Genomic DNA, 17,678 nt, shown 5'->3' with positions numbered 1-17,678 from the left:
TCAGATTATGGAGCCCTCCACCTGTACCAGATGGTGTGCAACTCCCAATTTCCTCTCAGCAATGTAAACAATTAAAACGAAATGTTCCTCCTAGATAAACAGAAAGATATCAAGCAAATTATCATTTTATTACTGCTCTTTATGTGCTGCTTTCTGAATTTAATTTTTCTGATCAGATTTATAAAGCCTGAATAAGTATCTAAGAAAGAAAAAGTCTTTCATAGACAAAAATATGTATTTGAAGCTTCATAAAATTTATTTGTTGCCTAATGGGCACAAAGTACTGCTAATGCTTGTTTATTAATTTGTTTTTAAGTTTAGCCTTGCTTTATTAGATCCATAATATCCTTGGAGAATAACTAGAACCTTCCGTGTTTCCTCTCTCCTGTGCTATTAATCATTCTTCCTACTTAAGTAATCGTTTTCACATTTAATTCGTGCTTTATCCTCCAGATATTGGAACATATCTTGACCTTTAAAGGATACTAGCAGTCACTTATCCTTGACAACGCTGACTGCTATTCAGATTTACTTTCTGTCTACAGTTCAGTGGCCAGCATGTTATACCTTTAAGCGAATTTTAGCCCAAGCTGACTGGTTTCAGTAATTCCCTTAAGACATTATGTGGCAGAACCTCAAATGCCTTTGCAAAGTCTTGGTGCCATTCTGTAGTCTGCTGCTGGCTTATTCTTAAAAAGAAGTGGAGGGATAAAAGTTCTAATTTGTTTGGCTTAGTTTACTGTAGTGCACCTGTGTCTTATCAGGGTCTCATTATACTATTCGCCTTCATATAAATACATTTTCCCCTTCTGCTTTAATATTTCAATTTGGAGCTATGCCCATAAGACAATAGTTTCTATAGTTATTCTTAATTCAATTTTTACAGACTTGAGCCATGCTGACACTTTATTAGTCTCCTGCTACTTCCTCAATTCTCTGTGTGTTCTTTTTTTAGCAACTAGTTGTTCCATCATTTCTTTAAATACCCAAAGGGACATCTCTGATGTATTTGTTCAAGTGATGATATTTTGTTATGTATTTCTCAGTTACTTTTTCCCAGCAGTTCACAATTACATCAATGATTTCTTAACCAAGCCATTACTCAAAGTTTAATCCTCTTCCCAATAAACTTCATGGCAAAAGTCCAATTAGCTTTAGTGGGAATAAGAACTGGTCTCAAAATTTATCTCATTATTACAAATTAATTGCAATTAATATTTTCTTGGTCAAGTCATTTTGTGCTATTGTGCCTTCAGGTCTTATAATACAATACCATCTTTTTGTATTAACTTTAACCTCTTGGCAACAGTGTATCCTCATGCTGTCCCTGTTTCTCTCATGTGCACTAAGCTTGGAATACAGAAGCCTGATTTGGTGGCCCTCCAGTTTTCTGTTTCCAGTGCAGTTCATATTTTACTTTTACTTGCTTAAGTAGCCCACAGTGACTCATTCTCTCTCCAGTGTTCCCCATGTTCATTGGAACAAGACACATTTCTGCTGGTTTCCATTACATTATGTTCTCAGGTCTGTCTTACTGCCCTTCAACTTTCCAAAAGCACTTACCCTAAACTCTCTTGACTGATCCTGTGAATGAGATTTTCCTCATAATACTACTTCCTTTCACTAGATGATGTCAAAACTCCTTAAAGACAGCCAAGAAAGAGGTATGGTTTAGTAATATATAAAGTTAATTAAGAAAGTCTAAGTGATTAGTTTCTCAATGTCATCCACTTACCTAGTTTTCTTATAACTACAGAGCTTTAAGCTTTTTGTATAAGCACAGAAGATGGTCATTCCAGATTAATGTTGCTGCCTGCCAGCTTTTGTACCATCAAGATATGATATGAATGAGGTGATATGGCAAGACAGGAAAGTTACCATTATCTTGTCCCCCACTGTTATCATGAACACAGCTAATCAACTGCTAAGGAAACCGAAGGAAAACCGTGTTAAATAAGAGGAGGAACACCCAGACATTCCCTCTCCTTGGCTCAGAGCCGGGATATGCAGTGAGACTAGTCTTAAATTTCACTCACTTGACTCATAGCTACTTACTCTTATACTGTCTTTCAGATCTATAATTATTTAAACTGTGAGCCACAATTAGAATTTCACAAGGAAATAGGTTAGAAACAGCATTTAGGAACTGTTTTTTCAAGGGTTTTACTCTGGTAGAAATGTATGCCCACTTAGCACCCATATACATGCAGATTAGGTAGAGTACACAGACAATAAAGTGACCATTACTTTATAGCACTGTTTTGTTAATAACATACACAAACGTTTTAATTAAACCATGTTCTGCTCTGAATGATGTCCTATCACTGCTACATGTGCTCTGAATATATGGCAGCACAGCAGTATGTTAGTGATTGATATTATAGCAACCCATACACATTTCCAGTTGCTGTACATACACAGTGCCTTAGAGGGCTTAAAAGTCAGCAAAGGAATTGTGGCATTCTGTAAGAACCTTGAAAATCATAGATCTGACTGCAAAATCTGTTATTTACTCATCCACTGCTCCTGGGTCTTAAACCAGGCTGCACAAGAGGATATTTGCAAAAGCCACCTTTAGCCTAAGGAGCTTATTTGCCTGAGGATCTTTCCACAGCCTACGGGGAGTTGTAAAATCCTCAGCAGAGCGTCTCAATGGGAGCTCATTGTAGGTGCTCTGAATGGCCCCAAAAGAAATGCTTTCTCCTGATTCTACAGGAAGCTGGGAGTGGAAGTACCCTGTGGCTAAACTTAGTGTTTGTGAATACCCCTGCAGATTATTCTTATATGTATTTGCAACAGCCATCTCTGATAACCTGCAATATATTCTGGAATGAGAAATGAGAAAAGCAAATAAATACAGCAAAGTTATCTCTCCTAGGCTAACACTAGCCCCTCAACTCCTTGTCCAAAGTCCAGAGGGCTTCATCCACACATGCTCACAGGAGCAGTGCTGGCTGCAGAGCAGAAAAGTAGTCATTTATACAGGCACAGCTGTTGCCTAATGACAGGTCTGACAGTGGCTCCCGTGTGATGGAATGTGGGTCTGTTTCAGACTTGTCTGATCCCTGCTTTTTTGTGACCTGCTGAACTCACTTCAAAAGCCCATCATCAGTAAATTCTGTTTCTCTAATTTCCTCTTTTCCTTCCATGCTAACTGTTGACCTGATATGTTGGATGAGCTTTTTTACCAAATTTACTAGAGTTATTTCACTATTTTTTCCATTTCTTACTAGCATTTTTATTCTTAACTCTCTCTGTTCCTCTTTCCCTCCATTTTTACTCTAACCTCATCTACTCCTATTTCTCTCAGTGCAGGTTCTGATTAATATATTTCTACATAAATTCAGTTTAGACGCTGACAGTACCTTTTTAGGTTTGACCACATGACATACACCTGTTCATTTCTGGGGCAGGGAGGGGAAATGAGGTAAAGAATAGGAAAAATAACCAAAACGCAAACAAAAATAATGCTTTCTTTGTTGAAGGATCTGGTTTTATTTAGCAAAATTGAATTCTATGTGGTTTGTGTGTCAAGGTTTTGGTAGCAGGGTGCTACAGGGCTGGCTTCTGTGAGAAGCTGCTAGAAGCTTCCTCCATGTTCAATAAAGTGAATGACAATTGCTTCCAAGGTGGACCTGCTGCTGGCCAAGGGCAAGCCCATCAGTGACAGTGGTAGCACCTCTGGGATAACAGGTTTCAGAAGGGGCAAACACCTGCACAAAACCAACTTCAGCCAGAAAGGAGTGAGGATATGTGAGAGAAACAGCTCTGCATACACCAGGGTCAGTGAAGGAGGACAGGAGGTGCTCCAGGTGCCAGAGCACAGGTTCCCCTGCAAGCCATGGAAGCTAATGGGGGAGCAGATCATGTGCAGCCAGTGGAGGACCCCACACCAGAGCAGGGGGATGCTGGAAGGAGGCTGTGACCCCATGGGAAGCCTTCACTGGAGCAGGGTCCTGGCACTGCTGGAGTTGGGGGGGAAGTACAGAACTCAGGAGTAAAGTTGAGCCCGGGAAGAAGAGAGGGGTTAGGGGGAAGGTGGTTTAGGATTTGGTTTTATTTCTCATTATCCTACTCTGATTTGATTGGTAATAAACTAGTTTCCCCAAGCCAAGTCGGTTTTGCCTGTGACAGTAACTGCTGAGTGAAGTCCCTGTTCTTATCTTGACCCAAGAAACTTTTGTTCTATTTTCTCTCCCCTGTCCAGCTGAGGATGGGGAAGGGATAGATCAGCTTCAGTGGGCACTGACATCCAGACAGAGCCAAACCACTACATAAATTGTCTGGTGTCTTGTCTTTAGTATAACTCTTTACAGAGGCATTAGTCAAGAAAGCTGACTGTATGGATTTTATCAAGTCTCATAACATATTCCATGTCATGCTGGAAATAAGAATTTGTGCACATAAGAGCCAGAAAAGTTGTACAATGGCAGCAGAGCAACAAAAGTAAATGTGTAAGGTGGAGCTATACAGAGTTCTGTACTTTAGATGTTAGTCACCTACATGAGTCCCACCATTTTGTGTGTGCAATAGCTACATTGCTACAGTGTATTTCCTTAAATTTTTAGAAGTCACTATCCTTTTAAAGGTATTTTGTAGCTGTAGCTCCATCAAATTAATTTAGAGATTGCACCAGCCTAATTATACTGACATCTATAGTGATACAGCTAATGTCATACTAAAACTGAGCATAATCCCCCCTTAAATTCCATGTACCACTAAACAGCTCCTGCCAGGAATGAATGTGCCCTGGTATTAAGGCAGTACTGAAACCTGTGCATATTTCTGGAACAGAACCAAATATTCATTTATAGTAAAAACTATAGAAACGTGTTACCACATATGTGTTTACCTTCATAAAATTTATTCAAGCAAAGTTATTCAGAAAAGGCAGATACGGCAGATTGAGCCTAAGGGGAGATGGAAAATAGAAATTCTTTAGAACCAACTAAGGACTATTCACATTTGCCTGATAGCACAATAGAAATTAGTGCCAATGGTGCTAAATTATACCCAAATCCTCCGTTCCCTGCAGAGACTTTGAGACCTGAGTAAAAATGGTCTGTGATACTTTTTTAACACCTAACCGGTGGTTTTGTTCTTTCTTGAAGTTGAGTAATGTATCACTATAAACTAGGGGGAGCAAATGAAGTATAAATCCAGTTAAGTCAGAGGGTTAATGAGATTAGCAGTTATCAGACCGATCAGCTATCTATAGCCTGACCACTAAGTCTTATGCCATCGGGAGTTAATAACAAGGCTATCAAAACCACCAAAAATGCACATAACTGTCCTTCACCTGTGTTACAAGCAAGGCTTCCTGCTACCAGCACAGGTGCAGTGATGTCCAATAAAAACAGAACAGCAAACAATTCAGGGAGAAAACACATGAAGCTGCTCCAACATGTTTTCAAGTCTTCTACTGTGCTTAGAAGGGGTAAGAGAGGCTTACCGACAAACAAGATACAGCTGTGAAAGCACTCCTCTCACCATGTAGTCCAAAACTACGTTCTTAGTTAAAACTTGCAAAAACTGGTCTAACAAAATATTCAGTGAACATGATGGTTAACATAGGGAAAAACAAGCTATCTGAGTCCCGGTTTCATTTGGTGCACAGTGCTTCAGCACTTGAAGCCATGCCATCTAGAACTTATGAGAACAGTTGTTAACAGCAAACATTATTGAATAGCAGACAGTTTGACCAAAGATGCTCATTCCCAATGTGTGGCTGTTTGGTTGCAGAAGGCAAATGGCTTGGAGGTGCCAGGAGTGTCAATACAGAAATAGGAGCAAGCAGTGAGATTAGGCTGCAGTTGGTTTGGGTTTTCAGCACTCATTAAAATGACTGTCTGACAGCACTGTCTAAATGGAAATATTTTGCAAGCTTTATGCAAACTGTGAATTCATCTTGGAGTAAATTCTCCTTCCTGTATCTTGCCGGGAAAAACACTTTATCAACAAATATATTCAGATTGAAATAGATTATGCAACCAGTTTTAGAGAGAACGTATGGTCGTATCCCTATTTTCTCAATTTAGATTTCTCCACCCTCTCTGGGGATAGTGGTCTGAACTCCTTACGCTGTCAAACTCTCACTGACCTTAACAGAAAATTGCTTGTCTCAAAACACAGCTGAGCAGATCATCCAGCTGCCTCTTCTTCAGCCAGTTCCCAAACTGAGGTTGCAATCCTGCGTGCAGCTGCAAGGCAGACAACTGAGAGTGGGGTCAGTTCTCCAGCCTATTATGTGCTGGTTCCACAGGCTGTGGAAGCAAAAGCTTTGCTTCAACAATGATAGTGGTATCTTCTTTCATTGCTTTTAAATTGTTTTCTCCTCTTCCTCCCCCTCAGCTAGCCATGGAGTCTTATTACTGCTTGATCCATCTGAACCCTAAGGCAAAGTTTTCAGCACTGGGCACACTCCTACTGAGAGAGTTTAGTATGAATTATAAAGTCAGGGCATCCAAATAGTACATCAATTCCCTTCCCGCAGGCTGTCTTCATGAACACTTATTCATCTTGAAATGATGGCAAGCTAAGAAGTCACATAAGCTCTTAAGCTTTCCTGATCTCATGTCACAACTTTTCAAGAACAGCCAACAGAGAGGAGAATGCTCAGAAAAGCATAAACCCCAAAACCATAGTCAGAAACATTTCTTTTGCTGCAACTATTCTTAAATAAAGAGATCACTCCCCACACAAGAAAAAGGTAACAATGTCTTCTGCTATATAGCTTATAGCTAATTTTGATTCAGTCCAAGACTTCTGTTATCAAAAGGTTATTGCTGTGGTGTCCTCCTTGTTTTGGCAAAGTAGACAGATAGAAAAGTTCTAGTGAGTGTAAAGGAGGAGAAGCAAGTAGCAAAGAGGTATCCATCCCTCTTCTGTTGCAGGAGGACTGTTGGCTGTAGAGATGTATTTTAACAGTTATTTTTTCCTGTCATTAAGGTTAGCCTTTACAAAGCACTCTTGCATTTCAAAGATAACATTGCCATATGAATGCTAGCTGTACATTTCCAAAAGATGAAGCAACACTTCTCATACATCCTTAAATCATGTCTTCCAGGCCTGCTGGAGATAAGGGGGGTTTGCACAGGGGAGCAACTAAGTGCAAGTCACTTTTAATGTTCTACCTGCTAACTAAACACTGGCAGGCTGGGCTGGAGCTGTGGGCACACAACACTCACTATACCTCATCATTTCAGAAGTATAGCATTGCTTTCCTCTCTCTTATGCTCCCTGCAACACAACAGCAAGCAAACAGGAGCATGGGAACAGCTGACCACTTCTCATGCCAAGCACTGTATGCAGTCTTGCAGTCTGTAACAGTCTGTCCTTGCCAGCACTTCTCAAAGAAAAGGAAAAGAGGGTGTTCCTCTCAAGCCTTCTATGAGGTCAGGGAAAGGAAGCCACATTCTGTACTCTTTATCCTCGTACAGGACTAATCAGAGGAAGCCAGATTTGGGAAAACATATGAATAAGAGACCATGGCAGGTTGTTCTCTTATACACAGCACAGCAATTGCAGGAGTGTTGTCAAAGCCACAACACCAGCACTTCATGTCAAGTTCACATGGTTTCAGAAAGTGGGCAAGAGGGAGGCGATTGTACTCTGATGCTGTTTTTTCCCTTCCCAGGACACAGCACAGTGGCTGTGACAGCCAAGGAAGCACATATATGGGAGAGATGCTCTCAAAACTTCTTTGCCCTTCTCCTCCCCAAGCGCTTTCTCCTGCTTGTTGTTACTTACTAATGGTTTCTAGGGGAAAAGAGAAGAAGGAAGAACAGCAAGGGGCAAATGTAACTTGCCATTTCCAGAGATGACACAGCACTGCTGCAGGGACTAGCAGAAACATGCTGGTCATGCTGTTTTCCACACGGACAGATCAGGGACACGCAGAGAAACAATAACTCTTGGGGGTGAGGAGACATCTTCAGTACCTGACATGTACACCCCAAGTAATGCTTCCCCTTCCCATGCTGTCCTAGCTCTGGGTCTGCAGGATCCCTGAGCAGCAGGAGACTGGTAGAGAGAATAGACTCCACACATTTCCATTGTTCAGAGGCAGTTTATCCATTGTTTGAGGACCTGCCCAGGTCAAGTTTGATTCTATTTTCAGAACTGTGTAATGATTGTTGATGGCATCTGTCCACAATTGGCAGCAAGCATTGATGAGTACTGTGAACACCCGTTTTCCAAATGTACAGCCACGTGTCTCCTTTCTGCTCCAGGCATCTGATAAAGATCCACTGATGGCAGTTTCTGTCTAATATGGTAAATTACTTTGGAGATTACATTCTTCTCTTATGCAATCTCCTTACGTAAGGACCGAGGAAACCATGTAAAAAGCATTTGAACAGCAACGTAGCAGTGGTCCTGGAGCTCAACACAGGTATTGACATCTTGAAAGTTTTTTTCTGCATATTCAAAGCTACTATAAAGCCAATAGAAATAAAATTCACCCTCTTTTAAATATAAACAAGAAACTTAAGAGTTGTACTTCACCAAAGAATCCTGTGCAATAATCCACTACCTGGGTTATCCACTAGCTAACCAGCAGTTCAGTGAATGAAATAGAAGGTTACCAAGCAAGTAAGTTTTAATCCAAAGTAAAACTAAACCAAAACTGAATGAAAACTCCAAAACCTAGATCTAGAGACTGCAAATGGGTTGTTCCTGCAGTAGGTTGCTTTTCCTAGCCAACCACCATGTGGTGAGATGATGTCTGACAATTTTTGCATGCTGATTTATGAAATTGTACCGTGCTACTCCATTCAGTCTCCTCAAGTGCTGTATCAGCAGCTCCTGCTAGAAGTGTATTGCTTGTTCTCTTGAGGAAGAATACATTCATTCATTAATTGCTCATTCCTCATAACTCATGCTTGTAGTAGTGAAAGACAGAGGGAATGACTTAAAATGCTTTAAATCTTGATGGCAGAGAGAGAAGAATGTAAAAGAAAATATAGAGAAGGGAAAAGAAACAAGAGTAGCAGAATGGATGGAAAATGAGGACAGACTCTTTTGTACTTTCCATTCATATTTATTACTGTCTGCTCTGTTCCCTTCTTTATTTTCCTTTGCTATATCATGTGCCATACTGGAAGCTATAAGAACATTGTGCTCAGATAAAATGGCAAGAAGCCAGCACATGCAGGACCTGAAAATACCAGAGAGGTTAACAATGTTTATGGATGGAGGCTGCTTGTAGTAATGTGACAGTATCTCAAAAAGTCTTACTTACAGAGGAAAAGTCAAAGTCAGGAGAGGATCTGTCCTGTCTTTACTTCTGAGTATGAGGTACAGAGGGCTCATAGATTGACAGAACTCAGTAAGTGGTGGACATTTTCCCCTGCTTTTAGAGGAGATTTGAATTGGTTCTGAAGAGAGCTGAGAAAAACACTGGAGAAATAAATCCACCAGCATTCACTCAAACTTGTTTATGAATTCATTCCATCTGTGTCCACTTCCTTCTATGTTCGTCCTTCACATACATTCTAATGAACGAATTTGTTGGTGATAAGACTCACAGGAACTGAAATCATTATGCAAATTATCCAGTGAAGGATTTGGAATAATGCCTTGGTAAAGGCTGGATTCTTAAAGACAGAAACAGCTAAAGAAATGTCACCTCTGCCCTGTCGCTACACTAATTATAAACAAAAGGGCTCATATCTGTTTGTTTTTCTGTTAAGAAATCTGTAATTCTGAAATTGGCATGACAATGTTTTTCATGCTGGACTTTATCAGCCTTTCAAATGGAAAACACAGCCTAAGCATGCAGATTTTATTGAAAACTTGTATTTTTTTCTGTTTGCATTTTCCCCTTGAAATGCAAAAAATTGGTTGATGCGTATTTCCTTTGCAGGAAGATCAAAGCCAAACTTGAGGAAAGAAGTTTAAAGCTTCTGACATTGGTTCCATTTACGATGAAATACCACAGACAGAACAAACCCAAACACAGCATTTGCACTTACCTACTCTTAAACCCTGCAGAATAGCATGGAAATACAAGGTAGAGAGAGTGTCCAAAAAGAGGAAAAGTAAGGAGGAAGAAAAAACAAACTAGGGGAAGATACACTTCATGTTTTTTAATGGGGAAACCCAGTAGTGACATGTAGATCATCTGACTAGATTCAGTCAATTAAGAAAATGAGACTTTCCCATGTTTATTAGTGAATTACTGAATGCAAGTAGTGCTGTTACCACAGTGACTGATGTTAGCCCTACTGGCTCTGATGCTCAGTACTACTGTTGCACACACCAGCACTGAGCTTCCTGCTTTGCTGTCCTGAGCCCAGCAAGTGAATCTATATGTGTGCCTCAGCTGTGCAATATATACAACCAAGTTCATCCTACTTTTTACAGACTCTTTCAGACCTTTCTGCAGAGCTGCTAACACACAGTGTGCAGATACATACATGACTGAAATTTCTAACACAAGTGCTCTTTGTGAGGCAGACACAAAGAAAAAAACAATTGTTTTAAAGCATTTTGCGATTGTCAAACTGAGAAACACAGAAACATGGGGTATTTCATGAAGCTGCCTGCTCAGAGATATCTTTTAGCAATTTTCTTTAAACTATATCTGCAATTTTTATAATATTCTTATAGTGTTCCTCCTCCTTCTGCTTGCTGTGTTGTTTTCCATCATAAGCAGTAAATTGGCTGTCTGGCTCTCTTCATTCACTGTGACATCAGGTACTTAAGCCTAAGGCATCAATGTTTCTCAAAAGGTTGCACAGGGTGGCAACACTTTGGTTCTGAAGATGAAATGCATCAAGGCACAGAATTCTGAATTTCATTTTTTCTTGGCCTATACTGACACTTTGCACTCTTTTTTCCTCCGCTCATATGAGGGAGACATTCAGTTATCCAAATATTTATTTTGGATATAAATATAGCTTAGTTGCAAAAATAACTGAATGTATATGAACAGCAGACCTTATTTGAAATTGATCTGTTCTGTATATGATTGATTGCCTCCAGTAAGGAGACTTAAATGAAGCTGAGCTATTTGTGTTGGAGGCAGTGGCTGCAGAGCAGTATCATTTGGCAGTCACCAAATAGCTGAGCTTTCTTTCTGCTCTTCTGTATATGCCCCAGCAGACATTATAATTTTTAAAGTCACTAATACTGGTTATTAGAATTCTGAAGGAAGAGTTTTTCTCTGCTTCTGCAAACTTTTTGCTTTTCCTTCTGTGCTCAAGTCATGGTTTTCCTTCTTGCCATTTCAACTGTCTTTTGCCAGGTTCCCCTGATAATATATATCTAATATATATATTATATTATATAAAAACTAATAATATAGCACATGCAATATAAATATTTTTTATTTATAGAATAATAGAGTCATAGAATAGTTTGGGTTGGAAGGGACTTACAACAACCATCCAGTCCAACTCCCCTGCAATGAGCAGGGACACCTTCAACTAGGTCAGGTTGCCCAGAAGCGCATCCAGCCTGACCTTGAATGTCACCAGGGGTGGCACATCCACCTCTCTGGGCAACCTGCTCCAGTATTTTACCACCCTCACTGTAAAAACTTTTTTCCTTACATCCAGTCTGAATCTCTCCTTTTTTAGTTTAAAACCATCATCCCTTTTCCTGTCGGAGCAGGACTTGCTAAAAAGTCTTTCCCCATCTTTCTTCTAGGCCCCTTTTAAGAACTGAAAGGCTGCAATAAGGTCTCCCTGGAGTCTTCTCCAGACTGAACAACCCCAATTCTCTCAGCTTTTTCTCATAGGAGAGTTGCTCCATTCCTCTGATCATTTTTGTGGCTCTAATAAATATATGTAACATCTATGTAATAGCCAAGTAAGGAATAGAGGGTAAGAAAAGTGTAAGGATATCTCTTACAAAGTCCCCTAAAACAGAGATTACGTTATTTCTTTTCAGAGTGATAGCAATAAGGAAGTTCACTGACTTTGACACGGAAGGATGCAGCCCAATTAACCTCAGTGGGCCTGTACAGGGGGATTTTCACAGGAAAACATTCTAAGATGACATTAGAACTTGACAGCACTGTATTTCAATGTTGGTTAGAAGAATTAGTTTGTACCTCTTGGAACACTATCTCAGGAAATTTAAACGTAATATGGCCTGAAACTATGAACAAATAATTTGGCAAGCATCTGGAGGAATGATTTTATGTGCAGCAACCCTTGAATAAAGTAAAAGAATTAAGTTATCAGAGTCTGATCAGAAGTCCCACTACTCGAAGAGATTCACATGTGAATGTTTATGTCTAGACTTTGCTTCTAAACTATCAAACATGTCCCTAAAATAACTTTACACCAGAACACAGAATGGGTCAGAAAGGAATACTGGCAAACACCACTGCAATGTAGAGACCCTTCAGGTTTCTCTTGTGAGTAAACAGTTCCATGCAACTTGAACAGCTGAAAGAATAAATTCTGCCTACTCATATTTTGTCTCTCCAATATATGTCCTACTGAGGATAATAAAATATTGGATATCAATGAATTATAATATCAGGAATTTTGAAAGCATTCAAATAATGGTACTCCAGAAGAGCCCCTCTTGACTTTTTATATAAAGAACCATTTTGGAAAGATATTGGAATGTCATTTAGATGTATTTTGATATTCTGTATTTCGATTTCAAAGTATTGAAGCAGCCATTAAGTTCTGAAAGGATGTAAATCAAACGTTGCAGGTTTTTTCCTCACAATTTGATGATGAACACCACCAGAAGTGTGATCTTTACAAGTTCATCACAAGCATATAGAATATAAAATAAAAATGTAGGTTTGTGGACAGAGAAAAACTATTACATAACCAGAGAAACTGCATGCACCGAATTAATTGATTTTTGTTGTTGTTGTTATTTAATCATGAGAAATGTAACTCCATTGAAAAATCATTAAACATGTCTAGAAGTAAAAAGGGACACAAATTCAAGTCTTGAATATGCCCTTTCTGCATATTTTAGAGGTCATCAGTCATAGTCCATCTTAGATCAGAGGTGAATACATTTTATGATGAAAAATTGTCAGAAATGATTGGCACCTTCACTTAGTGCACTCAAGAGGGGAATGCAGCTCCCATGCTTTGGCTTTCTAGTAAACATACCATCATGGGCTGGAGCAGCACAGTCTATGAGCAGGAGGGCAAGAAACACATGTGCAGCTAGATACAAATGCTGATCATGGAAGTCACTTTATCTTGTTACAGAGAAGCACCATGCCATGGGGAGCCTTCTGTAGTTGCATATTCTTATACTAACCTAAACAATGTGTCCTCCAGAAGCCACTGCAGAAACCCACTCTTTGGGGAGGAAGACATGTTCTATTACAGCCATGAGAATGGTTGTCTGCCATATGTATTGTAAATAAGTGCTTATTTTAATCAAGGTTTAAACTCCTCAATCTCTGAACTAATCCTTGGTTCTCTTTCATAATATCCCCCAGACCACTGCAGGGTATTTTCTGGCATTGAAAACTTCTTTACTTTGCTGGGTTTGGTCTGGTTTGGTAAGCTTCATCTTTGTGCAGCCATCTTCATCTTTTATTTTCTGACAGAAGTCTACTAAATATGCAAGGCAAAAAAACCCACTAGTGTTTGAGTATTAATTGGGTACGAACAGCAATTTGTGTATTTGAGGAATAGCAAAGGTGCCACTAGGGTGTGTAAGTGGGAAGCTGGCACAGTAGCTTTTGCCAACGTTTACATCAGTGTGGGAGTACAGCAATATGGTAGCTGTTAACATTGCACTCAGTAAATATCTCATTATATGTGAAGATATGACTAGCCTTTTGGAGAACGAAACTGAGTATTCTCTGCATCCACAGCAGGATTTTATGTATAACCCAGCAAATGTCAGCAGGCCTTCATAGGTGCTTAAATACTGTATACATAAAATTGCTTTACTGAAATCTAGTGTATAGTGAAATAGTGACATAATAGTGAAATAATTCACACATTTAATTATCCAGAGAAAAACGGTAATGCTCAGCATGGAACTTACTCTCAACTGACTCAAACCCAAAGGAAAAACACATAGGCCTGCTGCTGTCAAGTATATGTGACAATTTTTGTTACTATGAGACTTGGTTTCTATGTGCTATATATTTGTGCATCCATAAAAGAAAGCATTTATTTACAACGTTTTTCTTTCTGTTACAAATGGGAATGGTGTTAAAATTATTGGCTTAGGACCAAGGAAATTGTTTCTGTTTCACATGAATTTGATGCATTTTGTAACTATTGGAGTTAAACAACAAAGACAATATTGTAGATAAAAATGGCACTAGATCTCAGTGGGAAATGTTTATACAAGTATTTCTTGCTATGAGGTTTTCCCCTGTGGATCTCTTACAATCCTTACAGAAAGATTCACTACATTCTTCTATTAGGAAAAAAAACACAAGGTTTCTGTCTTCTAGTTATGTTCTGTTTTCATTTTGCCATAACATTTCTCTCTGTGAGGAATGTGCCTGCCCTTCTTCACTTTCTGTGCCTGGGTCCACCACTGCTACTCTCCTGAGTTTCATCCCTAAAACAACTGCTGATTTTGAACAATTCCCAGAGCCCAATGCTCTATACTTCTGCCAGATATAGAATTATAGAATAGTTAGGATTGGAAAGGACCTCAAGATCATCTAGTTCCAACCCCCCTGCCATGGGCAGGGACACCTCACACTAAACCATATCACCCAAGGCTTCATCCAACCTGGTCTTGAACACTGCCAGGGATGGAGCATTCCTTTAGAAGAAAGTTCTCTACAATAAAAATGTATCATGACACCAGCACCTGAAATATCACCATTTGGAAGAGCCAAAATCACTGAGATTTTCAAGAAGTTTTGTCTGTGAAGTTTCAAAAAGGTCAATTTGCAGATACAGAGAGCAACAAACACAGAACTGGAGCAAACTCAAAACATATACTATGACAGTTGGCCTGATCCTTTAGTCCATTTCACTGAAACTGAAAACACCAGATTTAATAAGCTGATGTAAATTGTTATTTATGTTCAAGACCTATGAAAATTCACCAAGTTGATAAATTCCTCAATCTTATTTCTTCCTACACTTTCCAGTAATATCTTTCTGCTAGCATGTACATGAGCTGCAGAGGAAGCATGCTTTTTAACACCAGGAAATTCTGAAACATGCCATAAAATGACTTGTCAAGCCAGTAGTAAAACTTCCTGGCTATGCAGGTAAAGAAAAATTTTCATTCAATATCAATGGTTCTTATCCAGTCTCCATACCAGCTTCCAAAATGAGGATTCTACTCACAGAACATCACCCGTGGTTTTATTTTAACATTCACAAATTATATACTGTCTTTTATGAAAGAATTTAGGAATAGAAGGTGGTGGAGAAAAAAATGACAGTACTGAATGACAGAACTGTTTCAAACTAAAATGACTTATTAAAGTGCTTTGGCTACTAAGATGGACAAAAATGCTCTTATATGAATAGAATCATAGAATGATTGGGGTTGGAAAGCACTTTAAGATCATCAAGTTTCAACCCCCCTGCCATGGGCAGGAACACCTCACTCAAGACCATGTCACCCAAGGCTCTGTCCAACCTGGCCTTGAACACTGCCAGGGATGGAGCATTTACCACTTCTTTGGTCAGCCTGTTCCAGTGTCTCACCACCCTCACAGTGAAGAACTTCTTTATATATTTTCACATGCAAATACAAGAAGGGCCATTTACACTTTTTCACTGAAAAGTTAGTGATTTCTACATTACTTAGTAACATACTTTCAATAAGCCTCATTAATGTAGCTGTTAGCATTCACAGTTATTGTCAGAATCATGAAAAAGGAAGATAATTTTTCACCCTATATCTTAAGCCTAAAAGCTTGAAATTCGTATCTGTAGAGATATGTCAAACTGTAAAAATCCTTCACACCAAAAACCAAATCACAAAATTGCACCTAAAGTGAAGATCCTGAAATGTTGTTCCAGAAAGTGAAATATCAGCAGACTGATTTCAGCAGCAGGCAGCCAAGAAAGACTATGGGAGACATGAGTATGACTTTTTCTTCTCAGCCCACTGCCTGAGAGGAGTGAAGAGCTCATGGGGACAGGCCAGCTCCAGGAAGGGCTGAGGAGTGAGGAGCCTGACCACCCAGCAAAGACATCATTTCTCTTCTAGCTGGAGACCAAGGTTGTACTGTAAGCTGCCTCACTGGTATTTACCAAAGAGGTTAGAAGAGCCTCCTGCAGCCATCACCAGCCTGGCTGGATAGTAAAGCTGAGGGGTGAATCTACTACTTGTTCTTTCCTGGGGTTTCCAGTGTCCTAAGGACATGGGAAAGCCCCATTAGCCTGAATGCTTACACTCACACATTGCTCAGAGGTGGCTGAGATGCACCACTGTATCTGCTGTTGCCAGCTCTGATTTCTCTTTGAGCACATGCTTCTTTCTTAGTGAGTTAAATCTGGCTCGTAGCCAGTCCAACCAGGACAGTGATCTTATCCTGTATACAGAGTTGTATGTTTTGTGCATTTGGTAATGACAGAATAAGGCTTATACATGGCTGTACTGGCCAGCTGTCTCCAGTGTGCCTTCCAAGGGTCAAAAAAGTCTTATGAGAAATGTCAATAGGGAAATACTGTAAAACAACATTTTATATAGAAAGTGCTTTGCCATGATATATGCAGTGGTATTTTGGACAAGGTTTCTTAATCAATCAGTAAACAATCTTGTATCAGAATAAGGTCAGCTGGAACTTAATGCCATTTGTAACTAGCTTTCCAATAGGAATTAAAATTCAAACAAAAGCCAATCCAAGCATGCTGACCCATGTGTGATTCATGGAAATGGAAGGTTATATGTGTGAATTTGACAGAGTGTAGAAACTTTTGAGACAGTTATAAAGCCAAGTACTCTTCGTTTTGCAGTGAACCACTGCTGAGTGGGTTTTACAATCCTAAGGGGACTTAGGCATTGCTGAAGCAAACCCCCTTCAGCTGTACAGTAAAAGCATTCATTTCTCAAACCATGTGCTAAAATAAATAGTCTGACATCCCACTCAGTAGAATAGATCATTCCGGACATATAATAAATAAATAAAACTCCACTCAGAGAAGAAGCAACAAACAAACAAGAAAACCTTTATCCTTGAGTATCTGGAGTCCTAATGCATTCAAATACAAGAGAACAAATCACATCTGAGCTTTGACACATGCTGAAGAACTGTTGTAATTATAGCTTAAGAAGAGGACGCCATCTCTTACATCTTATTCCCATATCACATGCATGTATTCCCCTCCTCAAAAAATCAATTAAAACATTTACAGGTTGCATGGAAGCAGCCATAACCTTTTGAACAGATGGGAAACCTGATGGACTGAGATGCAGTGAATCCCTTCCTTGCTAATTTCAGGAAGGGAAACATTTAATTTTGGAAGTTGTTTTCAGGCAGCTTTCATGGCTTAGAAGAAGATCAGCAATGTAGAATAATATGATTTTATATTATTAAACTCTGGAGAGATGGGGGAACCAGACACAAATACTTGATATAAACAGAACAAAAATTTAAAGAAAAATACACATCAGACTTGCCTGTATAATGTGGGTGTTCCCACTCATATTCCTCAGCCACTGAATACTCATGATTGTATCAAGCCTTTAATTCCACAATAAATTCTCCTTCTGCTCCCCACAGCATCACTATTCCCTCCTTTCTGCACATG

This window comes from Melopsittacus undulatus, chromosome 4 (genome assembly GCF_012275295.1).
Source record: "Melopsittacus undulatus isolate bMelUnd1 chromosome 4, bMelUnd1.mat.Z, whole genome shotgun sequence".
In the NCBI taxonomy this organism is placed as follows: domain Eukaryota; kingdom Metazoa; phylum Chordata; class Aves; order Psittaciformes; family Psittaculidae; genus Melopsittacus; species Melopsittacus undulatus.
The sequence above is the reverse complement of the archived record's forward strand: the minus strand, read 5'-3'. Positions refer to the sequence as shown.